This window comes from Triturus cristatus, chromosome 4_1 (genome assembly GCF_964204655.1).
Source record: "Triturus cristatus chromosome 4_1, aTriCri1.1, whole genome shotgun sequence".
Lineage (NCBI taxonomy): Eukaryota > Metazoa > Chordata > Amphibia > Caudata > Salamandridae > Triturus > Triturus cristatus.
The window spans coordinates 136,160,704-136,165,703 of NC_140585.1; the positions used below are offsets into that span (position 1 = coordinate 136,160,704).

The 5,000-nt window shown below is 40.0% G+C and overlaps 5 non-coding genes across 5 annotated transcripts; all 5 read right to left on the bottom strand.

Annotated features, from left to right (window-relative positions):
- Positions 1–943: 943 nt before the first annotated feature.
- On the bottom strand, positions 944–1,016 carry TRNAR-UCG (transfer RNA arginine (anticodon UCG)). Its single transcript has one exon. It is a non-coding gene; the product is annotated as a tRNA-Arg (tRNA).
- A 647-nt stretch (positions 1,017–1,663) lies between these two features.
- On the bottom strand, positions 1,664–1,736 carry TRNAR-CCU (transfer RNA arginine (anticodon CCU)). The gene has a single exon. It is a non-coding gene; the product is annotated as a tRNA-Arg (tRNA).
- Positions 1,737–2,531: 795 nt separating this feature from the next.
- TRNAR-UCG (transfer RNA arginine (anticodon UCG)) lies at positions 2,532–2,604 on the bottom strand. Its single transcript has one exon. It is a non-coding gene; the product is annotated as a tRNA-Arg (tRNA).
- Positions 2,605–3,251: 647 nt separating this feature from the next.
- Positions 3,252–3,324, bottom strand: TRNAR-CCU (transfer RNA arginine (anticodon CCU)). Its single transcript has one exon. It is a non-coding gene; the product is annotated as a tRNA-Arg (tRNA).
- Positions 3,325–4,118: 794 nt separating this feature from the next.
- Positions 4,119–4,191, bottom strand: TRNAR-UCG (transfer RNA arginine (anticodon UCG)). The gene has a single exon. It is a non-coding gene; the product is annotated as a tRNA-Arg (tRNA).
- Positions 4,192–5,000: the final 809 nt, after the last annotated feature.

Below are 5,000 nucleotides of genomic sequence, written 5' to 3' on the forward strand. Positions count from 1 at the left end.
CATAAACTTCCGAGAGGAAGCATGTAATAAATCTACCTAATTTTCTGGAAAAGAAAGAGGGAGGATTTTCGTTATCACCACAGATGGGACTTAAACCCACAATCCATGGCTTAGGAGGCCAGTGCCTTATCCATTAGGCCACTGAGGCACACATGCATAGCTCTTTTCTAGAGGCATTATTTAAATGTATTCTATGGTCAGACACCGGTGTGTGCACACAGGGCATTTCTCACTTCTCTCTATAAGTAAACTTCCCATTTTCATCCTCTTCCATCCCCGACTTTAACGCTCTCTTCTATGCTATAATGGAGACTTTGCAATTTTAGCAAGTGGAGAGAAATTGGAGAACCACTTTCGACTCCACACTTCTTCTTCACTTACTTCTTTTCTCAATATACTGGGCTTAGAAAATGGTATCAAGCCATCCTTATCATCAGCAGGACACGGAAAGAGGCACCAAGTCTCCTAACCAAGTTCAACCACACTCTGCAACTTAACCATTGCACTACAAATTAGGCAACGGGGGCATCAGCAAAGGCAGCCAATGTGCCGATCCTTTATACATTTTTTGTAGTACTTTTCTTACTCGGAGGCAAAATCAGCACTTTAACTGCCCAAATCATACAGACTTTAAACATGTAGCACTCTATGCACACATAGGCACACACCTTGCAGTTCTTCTACACACACTTAAGCTAAAAACCCATTCTGTCACGTCAAAATTCTGCAAACCTATTACATATTCAGTGCGTCGGCATAGAAGCACTTTTTAATGCCACTAAAATGCACAAGTAGTTAGACTGAAGATGCAACCTGAATGAGTTTACAGTATGTACTCCACTTTATTAATGATTAGTAATGAGAAAGTGAGGACTACAAGAGTATTGGAAAAGACTTTTTCCACTCTGAATGTAAAGCAGATTGTGTGACCATTGGCCAAAAATGACCACGAAGGGACTCGAACCCTCAATCTTCTGATCCGAAGTCAGACGCCTTATCCATTAGGCCACGCGGTCATCCGTTCACCTGACATGATTTTTATCATGTAGGTGGTATGCATGGATGGAGAACATATTATTGAAAGGTATTCAGGTTTACATCCCATAGTGTTCTTTCAGCTCTTTTCGCTGGAAGCACTTTTTTGGAATCTATATATTGAGTATTTTATGAGTACGATATGCTTTTGTTTTCCTTTTTGCATACAAACCTCTTTCCTCATGAGTTTAAAGCTCATTTGTATTCTCTACATAGCTCTGGAAGTTTCCAGACGTGGAGTGAAACTGTTTTGAAAGTAGGACAAATTGCTCCTTCCTGCATATGCTAATTTATCACACTCACATAGGTTGTATACGTTTTATGAATCCTGGCTTGACCTATTCAAGTAGCTGAAAGCCTGTCACCACCTCTAGAAACAAGATTCACACCAATCCAATTCAAATCATTTTTTCCAAAGGAATATGTTCTGGCCGGTCGAAAATGCATCTCACAAAAATAGGCATTTAAAAATATACTTTGCAGTTTCAGAACACTAACATGACTGTGAAGTGTACACAAGTAAAATGGGACAGTTTCAAAGTACCTAATCCCTCATAAACTTCCGAGAGGAAGCATGTAATAAATCTACCTAATTTTCTGGAAAAGAAAGAGGGAGGATTTTTGTTATCACCTCAGATGGGACTTGAACCCACAATCCCTGGCTTAGGAGGCCAGTGCCTTATCCATTAGGCCACTGAGGCACACATGCATAGCTCTTTTCTAGAGGCATTATTTAAATGTATTCTATGGTCAGACACCGGTGTGTGCACACAGGGCATTTCTCACTTCTCTCTATAAGTAAACTTCCCATTTTCATCCTCTTCCATCCCCGACTTTAATGCTCTCTTCTATGCTATAATGGAGACTTTGCAATTTTTGCAAGTGGAGAGAAATTGGAGAACCACTTTCGACTCCACACTTCTTCTTCACTTACTTCTTTTCTCAATATACTGGGCTTAGAAAATGGTATCAAGCCATCCTTATCATCAGTAGGACACGGAAAGAGGCACTAAGTCTCCTAACCAAGTTCAACCACACTCTGCAACTTAACCATTGCACTACAAATTAGGCAACGGGGGCATCAGCAAAGGCAGCCAATGTGCCGATCCTTTATACATTTTGTGTAGTACTTTTCTTACTCGGAGGCAAAATCAGCACTTTAACTGCCCAAATCATACAGATTTTACACATGTAGCACTCTATGCACACATAGGCACACACCTTGCAGTTCTTCTACACACACTTAAGCTAAAAACCCATTCTGTCACGTCAAAATTCTGCAAACCTATTACATATTCAGTGCGTCGGCATAGAAGCACTTTTTAATGCCACTAAAATGCACAAGTAGTTAGACTGAAGATGCAACCTGAATGAGTTTACAGTATGTACTCCACTTTATTAATGATTAGTACTGAGAAAGTGAGGACTACAAGAGTATTGGAAAATACTTTTTCCACTCTGAATGTAAAGCAAATTGTGTGACCATTGGCCAAAAACGACCACGAAGGGACTCGAACCCTCAATCTTCTGATCCGAAGTCAGACGCCTTATCCATTAGGCCACGCGGTCACCCTTCCACCTGAGATGATTTTTATCATGTAGGTGGTATGCATGGATGGAGAACATATTATTGAAAGGTATTCAGGTTTACATCCCATAGTATTCTTTCAGCTCTTTTCGCTGGAAGCACTTTTTTGGAATCTATATATTGAGTATTTTATGAGTACGATATGCTTTTGTTTTCCTTTTTGCATACAAACCTCTTTCCTCATGCGTTTAAAGCTCATTTGTATTCTCTACATAGCTCTGGAAGTTTCCAGACGTGGAGTGAAACTGTTTTGAAAGTAGGACAAATTGCTCCTTCCTGCATATGCTAATTTTTCACACTCACATAGGTTGTATACTTTTTATGAATCCTGGCTTGACCTATTCAAGTAGCTGAAAGCCTGTCACCACCTCTAGAAACAAGATTCACACCAATCCAATTCAAATCATTTTTTCCGAAGGAATATGTTCTGGCCGGTCGAAAATGCATCTCACAAAAATAGGCATTTAAAAATATACTTTGCAGTTTCAGAACACTAACATGTCTGTGAAGTGTACACAAGTAAAATGGGACCGTTTCAAAGTAACTAATCCCTCGTAAACTTCTGAGAGGAAGCATGTAATAAATCTACCTAATTTTCTGGAAAAGATAGAGGGAGGATTTTTGTTATCACCTCAGATGGGACTTGAACCCACAATCCCTGGCTTAGGAGGCCAGTGCCTTATCCATTAGGCCACTGAGGCACACATGCATAGCTCTTTTCTAGAGACATTATTTAAATGTATTCTTTGGTCAGACACTGGTGTGTGCACACTGGGCATTTCTCACTTCTCTCTATAAGTAAACTTCCCATTTTCATCCTCTTCCATCCCCGACTTTAACGCTCTCTTCTATGCTATAATGGAGACTTTGCAATTTTAGCAAGTGGAGAGAAATTGGAGAACCACTTTCGACTCCACACTTCTTCTTCACTAACTTCTTTTCTCAATATACTGGGCTTAGAAAATGGTATCAAGCCATCCTTATCATCAGCAGGACAGGGAAAGAGGCACCAAGTCTCCTAACCAAGTTCAACCACACTCTGCAACTTAACCATTGCACTACAAATTAGGCAACGGGGGCATCAGCAAAGGCAGCCAATGTGCCGATCCTTTATACATTTTTTGTAGTACTTTTCTTACTCGGAGGCAAAATCAGCACTTTAACTGCCCAAATCATACAGACTTTACACATGTAGCACTCTATGCACACATAGGCACACACCTTGCAGTTCTTCTACACACACTTAAGCTAAAAACCCATTCTGTCACGTCAAAATTCTGCAAACCTATTACATATTCAGTGCGTCGGCATAGAAGCACTTTTTAATGCCACTAAAATGCCAAGTAGTTAGACTGAAGATGCAACCTGAATGAGTTTACAGTATGTACTCCACTTTATTAATGATTAGTACTGAGAAAGTGAGGACTACAAGAGTATTGGAAAATACTTTTTCCACTCTGAATGTAAAGCAGATTGTGTGACCATTGGCCAAAAACGACCACGAAGGGACTCGAACCCTCAATCTTCTGATCCGAAGTCAGACGCCTTATCCATTAGGCCACGCGGTCATCCGTCCACCTGAGGTGATTTTTATCATGTAGGTGGTATGCATGGATGGAGAACATATTATTGAAAGGTATTCAGGTTTACATCCCATAGTGTTCTTTCAGCTCTTTTCGCTGGAAGCCCTTTTTTGGAATCTATATATTGAGTATTTTATGAGTACGATATGCTTTTGTTTTCCTTTTTGCATACAAACCTCTTTCCTCATGAGTTTAAAGCTCATTTGTATTCTCTACATAGCTCTGGAAGTTTCCAGACGTGGAGTGAAACTGTTTTGAAAGTAGGACAAATTGCTCCTTCCTGCATATGCTAATTTTTCACACTCACATAGATTGTATACTTTTGATGAATCCTGGCTTGACCTATTCAAGTAGCTGAAAGCCTGTCACCACCTCTAGAAACAAGATTCACACCAATCCAATTCAAATCATTTTTTCCAAAGGGATATGTTCTGGCCGGTCGAAAATGCATCTCACAAAAATAGGCATTTAAAAATCTACTTTGCAGTTTCAGAACACTAACATGACTGTGAAGTGTACACAAGTAAAATGGGACAGTTTCAAAGTACCTAATCCCTCATAAACTTCCGAGAGGAAGCATGTAATAAATCTACCTAATTTTCTGGAAAAGAAAGAGGGAGGATTTTCGTTATCACCTCAGATGGGACTTAAACCCACAATCCATGGCTTAGGAGGCCAGTGCCTTATCCATTAGGCCACTGAGGCACACATGCATAGCTCTTTTCTAGAGGCATTATTTAAATGTATTCTATGGTCAGACACCGGTGTGTGCACACAGGACATTTCTCACTTCT